The sequence below is a fragment of the Suncus etruscus genome, chromosome 5 (genome assembly GCF_024139225.1).
Source record: "Suncus etruscus isolate mSunEtr1 chromosome 5, mSunEtr1.pri.cur, whole genome shotgun sequence".
Lineage (NCBI taxonomy): Eukaryota > Metazoa > Chordata > Mammalia > Eulipotyphla > Soricidae > Suncus > Suncus etruscus.
The window spans coordinates 69,064,017-69,076,207 of record NC_064852.1 but is presented as its reverse complement, the minus strand read 5'-3'; the positions used below and the strand labels follow the sequence as shown (position 1 = coordinate 69,076,207).

General features: G+C 32.8%; 1 non-coding gene across 1 annotated transcript; it reads left to right on the top strand.

Moving 5' to 3' along the window:
• The first annotated feature begins 11,408 nt into the window (after positions 1-11,408).
• LOC126010709 (U1 spliceosomal RNA) lies at positions 11,409-11,572 on the top strand. Its single transcript, XR_007496722.1, has one exon. It is a non-coding gene; the product is annotated as a U1 spliceosomal RNA (small nuclear RNA).
• The last annotated feature ends 619 nt before the right edge of the window (positions 11,573-12,191 follow it).

The following is a 12,191-nucleotide window of genomic DNA, read 5'->3' as shown; positions in this document are numbered from 1 at the left end:
GCACAAGTGGATGAATTCTTCCACCAAAAATACCCCATATTTTAAATTTTATATCAATAAATTTGAATTCTTAGTATGCATTTTCTGAATTCCTATATATTTATTTTAAAGTTTATTATAAAAAATGGAAGTAGTCATCATAGTCCTGCCTTTTATTTCTGACATCAAACCAATTTTTGATTGATACTAGGTCTCGCCACTCAACCAGCAAAAAAATATATCTTGTTTCAGTGTCATGAGAAGATCAAATCAAAAAGCAGTAGTTTTTCACAGAGAGTCAATGGTGCAGAACAAAAACCCAAATCTAATTCCTCAAACATTTCTTTCTTTGCATATTGATGATACTTCTTTGAAATTCTCCTTCCAGGTTAAATCTTATTTCTTATGTTTACAATTTTTCAGGCTAACATTCAGAATCTTTAGTAAAGAAGATATTAAAAAATAATAATTGTTTTTAAGTACTAAAAACTTTATAAAGCTATGCATATCTCTACATTTAGGGAAAACTGAAACAATGGAAAAAAGTATCCGATGGATATATGTGATTTTAAACAAGAAAAGCCAGTTCTAGAAATTCAACTCATAAGAATAAAGCTTATTTTTTGAGTAAACAAATATCTTTTGCATTAGAAGTATATATCTTAGCATGCACAGATTACTGACAAAATGCAGTATTGAGAATCCCCATGATTGGTCAAAGAATACAAGTAACATAACATATTTCTTATTGTAATAGATTATAATATAATAATCTATATTCTTATTAAGTTAATTATATTAAATAATTAATAATTAAATATATATTAAATAATTTAAATATGCAATATATTATGATAAATATAATTAAATATTTATTATAATAAAATTTTCAAATTTTATCAGAAGTAAATATAAAATTTCTCTTTTGTTTGTTTTTTATAATCAATGCACTGGAATTTTATTGATCAAATACCTATTTCTTTAATAATTCTTGACATTTTAGTCTTGAGGTATATAGTTTAAAATTATATCCTTTTGGTCCATAAATCAGTGTAAAACTACAACCTTTTGTCTTATGATTACTTTATGGATACACTTCTAAAATTGCATGTTCATGTATTTAAACAACGCAATTAATGTCCTATTTTTTCTGTTTTCAAACATGATTAATTTATTTCTTTTGGCCTTTCTCTAGAGTCTAGGTTTATATTACTAATCAAAAAGCACAGCACATAAAATCACCTAAGTAGGGCTCTATGCATTTATAATATAAAAAGGATAACATTTCTACTTTGTTGGTGAGGCCACTGTAAACAGCAGTCTGGAAATGGGACATATCTCTATTAAATCTCAACTTTTCAGTTTATTGCCCACATAACTTTGAACTAGCCACTTCATTTCTACTTACTTTTCTAATGCAATAATGCATTTTCATTTCTCCCAAAGGAGGTTATAAGGGTGAATTAATTGGTATAGCCTACAGAAATTATTCAGCAAACATTTAAAAAATGACGATTTGTTTTGGTTCTGCACAAAACCAAAATCCTAATTTCCAGAAGAATAGATTGAGTCCCAAAACTAGTTTCCTTTACAATTTTTCAACAACATAATTACTTTCTCAGAGAAATAACAGCCAGGAAGCACATGTTTTTATTTATTAGGCAAAGCAGGCTGACAATCCTTATAGCAACCTCAATACCATTGACACCTTAGCAAAGTATACTCTTTGAAGGGATGCATTTGCTGATGAGAAGTCTCTATTTTTCTTTATGGTGTCTCTGAAGAAATTGGAATAAGGCAAATAATAAACTTAGCAAATACAAATCAATGACCCTACATGAAATACAAACAATGAACTACTAATTTGAGAAAATTTTACTTTCCTTTACTGTACTGTTCTTAAACATTTTCCAAGTCTCTTCCTCTCCAGGGACCACTGACTTGCTTGAATTTGCTCCATTCTGTTTTGAGTGTTGAAATATGCAGTTAAGAGTTACTGAAAATAGAAAAATTATAGACATATGATAGAAGGTAAGATGAAGTGTTCCTTTTCAAAGTAGCTATGAGTTTAATGGGCTCATGTTTAAAAAAGAAGAAAAGTAAAAGGGAAGATAATTAGCTTTTATTTCTTTAGAAGTGTTAAATACTAAAAATGCTAACAATGATATGTGTTCAAGTGTCTCTGAGCAATTGGAAATTTAAAAAAACAAACAAGAGGATTCCTTGACCACTCCTATAAATGCTGTTGCCATGTTTGAACTGGGGTCAGCTTTATAAATTCACTCTATTTTCATAACAGATATAAACCAACTTGTGATAAATCCAGCCACACTACTGAAAGCTGGAAATCTTGCGAGAAGAGGGTGGGCCCGAAGCTAAGCTTTCTGCATTCATCAACCCTAACAGTCAGTTTACCTGTGACCATGTGTCACCATTTCTCTAGGACACTGTGCAGAGACACCAATCTGACCAATTTCAGGTGTGTCGATATTTGGGCTGATACAACCAGGACTTTTTGAAGTGAATGTGGGTACCCTACTCTCATCCCCATCCCAAATTTTGTACTTTCAGAAACCTGGCAGTTGAAGACACATGCACAAAAGCCACATATCTGCATCCTTGAATTATACAATACTGTATCCCATAAGCACACACCAGTTTGATGACAATGTATAGCTGAATTCACTTAATATTTAGAAACAAATGAAATAACATGGACAGCTAATAACAAAAACTTACTAAACCTTCTATCAATGACTTAAAGACCTCATTAGAGATAATAAATTTTACAAATTTGTGCTTGTTAGTGTATTTTATTTTCTTTCCACCTCTCCTGTTTTTCTTTCTTTCTATTCATTTAAAAATAATTTTGATCTCACTTTTCTGGAAAAATTGTATTACTATGTAATATGTGCTCTTTTAATAAAGTAAACTTTAAAAGTAAATTAAAAGAATAAAAAGGTATTTGGTATATATGTAGTGGAAAGGATAATTATGAGATTGAGATTAAAAGTTAGACACTAGTATTTATTTGTTCATTTTATATTTGAGCTTGCTATTTTATAGTTTGTTTAAGTCTATTTATAAAATGAATTAAAAATTCTAGCTCATCAATACTGGTAAAATATTAGACAATCAGGGGCCAGAGTAGTGTGTCTGCCTTGCCCAAACTAGCCTAGGATGAACCATGGTTCGATCCCTCAGCGTCCCATATAGTCCCCCAAGCCAGGAGTGATTTCTGAGAGCATAGCCAGGAGTAACTTCTGAGAGTCACCGGGTATGGCCCAAAAATCAAAAGAAAAATATTAGACAATCAAATAGCAATTATCAATAATTGTTCAGTAAAATAATTTGCTTTAACAATAATTACCTGCAATACCTTGATTAAAGAATCCATAATGAACTCACTCATATTACCTATAAATGATTATTTGAAACTAGTTTTTATTTTTGTCAGACTGTGGCTCCAATTTTGTATATTATTGAACTGAACTATTAATCTCTTGCAGGTTGTCTATTAAGTGCTTGAAAATTGCTTTTGAAAAGTCTATGATTAATGGCTATATTCAGGTAAGCACAAAAGGGGCTTATTTATATCCTAAAGTAATTTCATTGTCCAAAATTTATGACCAGAAAACTATTACTTTAGATAAATTCTTCCCTTGTTAAAAATAGTTAAATAGTTAAATTGCTAAATAGTTCACACTATTTTATATATGTAGATATTTGGAGGTGACTTTTAAGACTATGTAACTTTTTACCTTTATGCTCATAAATATATAATGCACAAGGAAAATAAACAGCATGTAGTTGGTAACAAAATTACAACTGTCAACACAAATATGTGCATTAAAAATCTTCTTTAAGAAACCAAGATAGGGGCCAGACCAGTAGCACAAGTGTTGGAGCATTTGCCTTGCACGCACTAACCTAGGAAGGACTGTGGTTCAAACCCCAGGTGCCCCATGTGGTCACTCAAGCCAGTAGCGATTTCTGATCCCATAGCCAGGAGTAACCCCTGAGCATCACAAGGTGTGGCCCAAATGATAAAAACAAAAACAAAAACAAAATCAAGATAAAGCTTCCACTTAGAAGATAGGAATCATGGGAGACAGAGTGAGTTTTTTTTATTTGTGTTTTTATTCATTTTTAAAAATACCTTTTATCCTTTAAATAATTTACTTCCCTAATGTAGCACTGTCTTTAATGTTATCAATAAGTTTATCATCAATAAGGCCTTATTTTTTGCTGATTAAAGGGCCACATTTGGCAGTTCTCTTGGCTCTGTGCTCAGAGATCTCTTCTGGCAGAGCTCATGTTGCCTGGAATAAAGCTTAGTTCAGCCAGATTCAAGGCAAATACTCAACAAACTGTGCTGTTGCACCAGCCCAAGCCTCCATTTTGTTAGATCATGATGTTAATAATGTCAAAGTCAAAAGGTTTAATTTAAATATTATTAATATTATTGTATAAATCGGATGCATAAATAAGTAAAAATACATTTGTGAATATAATTTCACCATATATTTAAGTTTTATTAAAATATTAGCTTGTAAATAGTGTAGTCATAAAAATTGTTTTAGGTCAACTGAGAAGTTCTTTTATACATAGTGGAAACGGAAAGGCTTTATTAAATGTTAAAAGTCAGGGTAATCAGGGCTTCAGAGACATCTATACTTTTACACCTATAACCTTGGGGGAACAGCAAACTGGCCTAGATCCTCTCTTAATCTTAATTTTACTCTGTAACATACTAATCAGTCTTCTTTTTTTAATGCAGAAGTTTCTAATAGAAATGCAGAAACAATATGACATTTATAAATATGTTAAAATGCAACTAAGAATCAGTAAATAAATGTTCAGGTATCTTATTCTATATTTTTTACATTTATCTTACCAATATAACATTTTATCCAATTTATATTTCAATGATCAGTGAGTGCCCAGTGCTCCTGAGGATATTAACAGAAAGATTTATATATATATATATATATATATATATATACATTTAAATATTATAGAAGGAGATTTATAAATTGGGTAGGACTATATAAGTAAAGCAAATTACTGAAACTTTGTGAGTAACAAGCACTGGAGGGTTGGAGAGGGACACTGGCCTTGGGATTTTACAAGTTAGGAAAAAGAATATTTTCTTAGATCTAATTATAAAATGAGTTGTTCCTGAAAAAATATTTTAGTGCTTACAAATAGTATTGTCAGTGGTAAGAGAGTAAAAAAATGATTAAATATAAATGAGAAATAAGGAAAGTTTTGAAAACATTATTATATTCAAATTGTTTCAGCCTCAAGAAGAAAGATTAAAAAAATAAAACTAAAAATAAACAAATGCAATTATATCAAACTAAGATCTTTCTTTACTGTAAAAAATAAGACTTAAGATAAAAGTAGCATATCAATTAAGAGAAAATATTTATCCATCATACATCAGAGAATTAGTATCAAATAATAATACCACTTTCTAACCTGAGTATAAAAACTTTATTAAAAAATGGAGAGAATGGGGACAAAGCGGTAGCGCAAGCAGTAGGACATTGGCTTTGCATGCGGCTAACCTAGGAAGAACCATGGTTATATCCCCAAGCATCCTATATGGTTCCCGAGGAGCAATTTCTGAGTGCATAACCAGGAGTAACCCCCAAGCATCACTGGGTCTAGCCCAAAAATAAAAAAAAAATAAAAATAAAAATAAAAACAAGGAGAGGGGATAGGGAATAATAAATTATATTTCCTCACAAAGACAAAAGATGGTCAAAAAACTTATTTAAAAAGTTAACTATTTAAAAAGTTGCATTTCTGGGCAATGCAAATCTAAATGGCAATGAGACATCTCCTCATACCAGAAAGAATAGTTTATAATGAAAATTCTAGAAATAATAAAGTCAGGTGAAGAGAAACCTTCTAAAAGAACTCTACTGGAGTAACAGTTGCTTGTTCTGTTACTTTGGGAAGTACTATAGAGACATCTCAAAATTTAAAACAAATTAAAAAAAAAACTAAGAAACAACATTTCCTTTCTTTTTTCTTTCTTCTATTTTTTACTTATTTCTTTTTCTTGTTTTTTATTCTTTATTTATTATTTTCTTTTTGATTTCATCTCGGACCCACTGGTTGTTGAGTAGCAGGGTTTTTAATTTCCAGTTGTTAAAGTTTTTCTTTGTGTGCCTTTTGTAGTTCACATCTAATTTTAGAGCCTTGTGGTCAGCAAAGGTAGTCTGCAAAACTTCTATCCTCTTGATTTTATGGAGGTATGTTTTATGTGTCAGCATGTAGTCTATCCTGGAAAATGACCCATGTACATTGGAGAAGAATGTGTATCCAAGTTTTTTGGGATAGAGTGTCCAATATATATCTACGAGTCCTCTTTCTTCCATTACTTTTTTCAGGGCTAGTATGTTTTTGTTGGTTTTCAGTCTGGTTTGACTTATCAAGTGTTGATAGGGCCGTGTTGAGGTCTCCCACAACTATTGTGTTATTATTGATGTCTTCTTTCAGATTTGTCAGTAATTGTATTAGATAATTTGCTGGTCTCTCATTGGGTGCATATGTGTTTAATAGTCTGATTTCTTCCTGTTGCACATATCCCTTGATTAGTACATAGTGTCCATCTTTGTCCCTTACCACTTAGTCCCTTACCACTTAGTACATCTTTGTCCCTTACCACAAAGTTGGTGTCATCAGATATTAGTATGGCCACCCCAGCTTTTTCAAGAGTGTCGTTTGCTTGGATGATTTTCCTCCAGCCTTTGATTTTGAGTCTATGTTTGTTCTGACTATTCAAATGTGTTTCTTGTAGGCAGCAGAAGGTTGGATTCATCTTTTTGACCCAATTTTGCCACTCTGTGTCTTTTAATTGGTGAATTTAATCCATTGACATTGAGGGAGATGATTGTCATAGGATTTAATGTCATCTTTATAGATCAGTTAGCTGTGTTTTTTGGTCTCTCTTGTCTTAAAGTAGACCTGTCAGTTTTTCCTTTAAGGCTGTTTTTTCATCGGTGAAGTTTCTGAGCTGTTGTTTATCCATGAAGCTATGTATCCTTCCTTCAAACCTGAACGTGAGTTGGGCTAGGTGCAGTATTCTCGGTGAGGCATTCATTTCATTCAGTCTTGTCACAATATCCCACCACTGTCTTCTGGCCTTGAGAGTTTCTTGAGATGTGTCTGCTGTAAGTCTTAGGGATGCTCCTTTGATGTAATTTTCTTTTTTGATCTTGCTGCTTTCAGTATTCTATCGCTATCTATGGGATTTGTCACCATTACGAGGATGTGTCTTGGAGTGTTTTTTTTTGGGTCTCTTTTAGCTGGTACTCTTCGGGCATGCAGGATTTGATTGCATGTAGTCTTTAACTCTGCGAGTGTCTCTTTGATGATGTCTTTGACAATTGATTCTTCCTGGAGATCTCATACCTGGGCCTCTGGAACTCCAATGATTCTTCCGTTGTTTTTGTTGAGTTTATCAAAGACTTCTATTTTCATCTGTTCACATTCCTTGAGTACATTTTTCATTGCCTGATCATTCGTCTTAAGGTTCTTTTCCAATTTCTTCTGCTCTGTTGAGTTTTTCTACATCTCACCTTCCAGCATGTTGATTCTGGTTTTTTGTTGTTGTTGTTTTTGTTTTTTGGGTCACACCCGGTGGTGCTCAGGGGTTACTCCTGGCTGTCTGCTCAGAAATAGCTCCTGGCAGGCACGGGAGACCATATGGGACACTGGGATTCGAACCAACCACCTTTGGTCCTGGATCGGCTGCTTGCAAGGCAAACGCCGCTGTGCTATCTCTTCGGCCCGCACATCGATTCTGTCCTCAGCTGCTTTTACCCTCTTTGCGAGGCCATCCCATGAGGTTTTTATTTGAGCTATCGTGTTTTTCAGATCTGTTATTTCAGTTTGGAGTTTTCTAATTTCTGTCTTTGTGTTCTGTTCAGATCGATTTATGCTTTCTTTGAGTTCTACAAACATATTCCATATTTCTATTCTAATTTCCTTATCTGAGAGGTTAATCAGATGGTTGGAATATTTTAGGTCATCCTAGCTATCATCTTCATTCTCTGTGCATGGTGTTTGCCTGCAAGGTTTCCCCATTGTCACGCTTGTAGTGTGGTTTTACCTGCATGTTGTGGTGGTGTTCATTGGTTAGAAATAGTGTGCAGTCACGAAGTGAAGTGGAGTGGCCGTGCCCTTCTGCTGCCTCTAGTTGACAGATTTTGGGGGGTGTGCTCCCTAGGTCTCTGAGGAGAGCTTCAGGTATTCAAGAAACCCAGACAGGCACAGGAAAGATTTCCCTTGAAGTCCTCAGAGTGATCAAAGGCACAGCAAGGCGGTGCCTCCGCAGGCCAGAGGGCTCAGCTTATTGGTTGGCCATCCCCACAACCAGACTTTACTCACTCACTCACTGGGCAGCTTCAGAATGCAGTTTTTTTGGGGTGCACTTCTAGACCTCTGAGGAGAGCTTCAGGCATTCAAGAAAAAACAATACTACTATTTTTAATATGCCTAAAATTTTTCTCTCAGCTTTTATTATAGTGAGATAATTCAAGATTTATTAAATTTCACTTATTCTTTTCGTTAATTTGTTTTTTGAGCCACACCTGGCAGTGCTTAGTGGTTATTCTTGGCTCTGCATTCAGAAATTACTCATTGCAGACTTGGGAGACATATCTGGTATGCTTGGGATTGAACCCAGATCAGCCACGTTCTAGGCAAACACCCTATCTGCTGTGCTATCCCTCCAGCCCCTAATTATTTTGAAATTCCCAAACCATTTTTAGTGAATGACTCTGAGCAGACACTTTACAATTAAATGACTTTAAGAAACAGAAGAAGACAACATAAAAAGCCAAAAAAATACACAAGCACTGAATATAATTTTGATATTAATAAAAGCCACTTTATAGCTAGTTTTTTTCAATAAATTTGTTAAAGGTAAAATATTCATATCCAATAGGTTCTTAGACATAAAATTGTGATATTATTTTCTCTATTGAGTTTTTTTTTATGGATATTTGAGGTAACATCTATTGGTGTTCAGGATTTATTCCTAGCTTTGTATTTAGTGTCACTCCTGTTAGTACTCTAGTAATCTTACACAACACTCAGAAACAAACAAGAATCAGTGACCTGTAAAGCATGTGCTTGTACCATATATTATACATTTGGCCCCTCAAGTTATACAATTTCTTAATTAATGGTGAAGAAAATTTTCTTTTGAGAATATCTTTATTCATATATTTTACAACTTTATCATAATCAATCATCTCTCAACTGAAATTAGGTTATTTCACATATTGTGCTTTGTGAGTAATGTTGAAAACACAGGTATTCAAATAACCTTCTACATAAGTGTTTTAATGTCCCACAGTTATATTAAGTGGAATGATATATGGATTTATATTTTCTTTTTAAAATTATTTTTTGTTTTGGGTCTCCTTAAGGCTGTACTAAATGCTTACTCTTGACTCCTTACTCAGAGAACTATATGTGGTAGTGAGACTCACCATCAGTCTGTCATGTAAGAGGCAAATGTCTTATCCCTGTACTACTTCTCTTCCCCTCCATTTTTGCCTTTTAATCTTTATACTATTTTGATAGATATGTATTTATAATGTTCCTAGGAGTAGTATATCACAGTACCCTTTCTCCAGATATTCAACCAAACTTGTTTTGCATATTTTACATAGTTCAGTGTAATGTAATATCTCACTACTTTTATTTGCATGCATCTAACAAAAAATAATGTAAACTTTTACATATTAGTATGTAACTAAATTTTATGAAACTTTTATGTATCTGTATATTTAGAGTTTATTTTTAAATATTTTGTTTAATTTTTTTATTTGTCATTTTGGGGTGTTATAAACTGCAATGCTTGGATCTACTCCTGGATTTGTTTTCAGAAATTGGGGGCATTATTTGGGGATATTGTAGTTTAGACAAAATAAGTATAATCAATATTACTAAATGAATAGCTCAAAAGAAAAATCTGATATATTCAAAGTTATTAAAATTAGTCCCAAATTGTTCAAATATAAACATATAATAACATGCTTGAAGAAGAAATAAATATAAGACATTTCCCTCATGTGAGGACAATGCTTTTATTATGTTAAATAAATACAATATTTAATTACATTGAGACATTAACAAGAAAATTATCAGCAAAATACTATTTTGTGAACAAAAGAAGAACTCAGATAAATTAACAACCAGGATTACCAATTACAAAATATAGAGACAGCAAAAGTAGGTTTTTAGGTTCTAAAATTTGTGATGTATTTATGCTTCTAGTTAGATGTATAGGTTGATTACAATATAGGTTTTGTTAAGGTTGCTTGTTTTTTAAAACAAAACGTTTTAATAATAAAGCTAACTCAAGAAATAGTTTCCATTAAAATGCTTTCTGATATCTAACCTGAAAGCTTTCTAGTAAATGAATTTGCTCACAGTACTACCTAGCATAACAGAAAGTGACAAAAATTGACTTAACTATTTTCACAGGAGGTCTTATCTTTTTTACTCAAGTGCCTCATGTTCTTTTATCATTCCCCAGAAGTAAAAGAATGAGAAACTAGACATATTATATATGTATATTTAAAATTACAGACATAAAAGAAATGATGAACAAGAGAAAAAAATGGTAAAGACAGACTTAAGGCGCTTGTGCAAAAACTTGCCAAGATATGTGGCAGAAGCAACTGCTCTCATCTGTCTTGTCATCTTCCAGTGTTAGAAATTTAGTACTTAGAGTCACTTTCTATAACACTACCTCTCTACATAATCCACTGACTAAACTAGTTCTTTGGAAATATATGTCTTACATTAGTTGCTCCATAGTTTACAAAAATTGTATAATGATCTATGCTTTCTTGAGAAATTATAAAGTGGTTTAAGTGTAGGAAACAGATCATAGAACAGTTCAGGATAAGGTAACTAAATATTTTCACATAGTATTTATGGTGTAAATTTTTTCTCCAATCTCTTACAGTATATTATTTGTTGATTGTGTATATGAAATATTCAAATGTGCAATATTGCTCAGAAATAACATAATAAAGCTCAAAATGTATCATTGAAGCCACTGCAATAGATAAAAAGTCTCTAATAGGCTCATAAAAATGGGTACACTGAACCCGCAGCTGAAAGCTGGCAATCTTGGAAGAGGAAGCAGTCCAAATCCATGCCAGCTTCATCTATCACACATCACTGCTTTATGTAATTTTACCACTTTTACCACTCTGGCAAAACTCTCTAAAGAAACACTAAACTGGCCAAAATTTCCGTAATGCAGGTATTTGGGCTGATATCTCAATGATTTTTTAAAGAAATGTTCTATTTTATTTACTATTTAAAATATTCACTTTGAGATAAAATATATGATGAACTTAACATTTTTAGAAAGAATTGTACAATCAATACTTACCTGGCAGGGGAGATACCATGATCACAAAGGTGGTTTTCTCAGGGTGAGGTTTATCCATTGCACTCCGGATGTGCTGACCCCTGCGATTTCCCCAAATGTGGAAAACTCGATTGCATAATTTGTGGTAGTGGGGGACTGTGTTCGTGCTCTCCCCTGAAAAAAAAATTGTACAATCAGAGTGGAATATTATGAGTGACAGAGTAACAACTTAAATATATGTTTCCTTCAATACTTTCAGATTTCAAATTACCTCTATTTTCAACATAAATATACTTATTTTTATTAATATCTTTATTTAAACACCTTGATTACAAATATAATTGTAGTTGGGTTTCATTCATGCAAAGAACACCTTCCTTCAACATTCCCACCACCAATGTCACAAATTTTCCTCCTCCCCTACCACCCCCACCTGTACTCTGACAGGCTTTCTATTTCCCTGATTCATTCACTTTGTTATGATAGTTCTCAATGTAGTTATTATTTTTATGTGAGTATGGGCACCATTCCTCTGCCTTTTTTATGCTTCTGGAAGGCATGGCAGCTGAAGATTGCCCAAACAAAGCTGCCAGGCCTTCTATTAGTATCACTCACAGTGCTTGTAATTTTTGTACCATGTGGCCACATTTGTAGCTACATGAAAACTCCAAATGTTTAATATCATCATCCCAGTAGTAATACACAATTTAGATGCCAATATGTATTTGAATTCACCTTTCATTCATAAAAAAGTAACAGAAAGATCAACTAGAAATGATTATTTAGTAAACCTGAA